The 781-nt window shown below is 47.0% G+C and overlaps 1 pseudogene; it reads left to right on the top strand.

Annotated features, from left to right (window-relative positions):
• Positions 1 to 257: 257 nt before the first annotated feature.
• Positions 258 to 353, top strand: LOC111727660 (annotated as a pseudogene).
• The last annotated feature ends 428 nt before the right edge of the window (positions 354 to 781 follow it).

Here is a 781-nt window from a genome sequence, read left to right as displayed (position 1 = left end):
CCTAAGTCATGCCAACATTCCCCCACTGCAAAAAAAAGTTTAAAGGGAGCAGAGTATCTAACACTGTTATCACAACTCCCTGAGTATCCATATGCCGCAGTAATTTCAGCTCCTCAGCTGCCTGACCCAGGAGACCAGAACTCTGAACTCTGACCCAAGTCAGCGCACCACCCTGAAGTCTGCCCTTCTAAAATCTGCTTAGCTCAATCACAGCTCACTCAGCTTCTGTGAAGAACAGGAAATTAAAGAGTAGTTTGGTGCTTGCTTCCACAGCACATATACTGAAATCGAACAATTCAGAGATTAGCATGGCCCCTGAGCAAAAATGACACACAAATTCTTTTTTTATTGTTGGGGATTTTTCCAGGTTACAAAGCACCAGGTTATGCTGATTGCCTTTGCTAGGCAAAGTCCCCCCTATATTTGTGTCCCACCACCAAGAGATGTGCCACACACTGAGGCCCCCCACCCCCTCCCTCCTTCCCTATCTCCACTCCCCCATTCGCTCTCCCCCTACCATATACTAGCATCAATTCTCCTCATATCAGAATTGAGTACATTGGATTCTTACTTCTGCATTCTTGTACACACAAATTCTTGAAGCATTCCATAATTTTGAGACCAGTCCGAGCAAGAGTGAGACCTATCTCCACTAAAAAATAGAAAAACTAGACTCGGCGCCTATAGCTCAACCGGCTAAGGTGCCAGCCACGTACACCTAAGGTGGCGGGTTCGAATCCCCAGCCCGGACCCGCCAAACAACGATGGCTGCAACCAAAAA

The sequence above is a fragment of the Otolemur garnettii genome, unplaced genomic scaffold (genome assembly GCF_000181295.1).
Source record: "Otolemur garnettii isolate 467f Iridium unplaced genomic scaffold, OtoGar3 scaffold00116, whole genome shotgun sequence".
NCBI lineage: Eukaryota > Metazoa > Chordata > Mammalia > Primates > Galagidae > Otolemur > Otolemur garnettii.
This window is presented reverse-complemented; position numbering and strand designations above follow the sequence as displayed.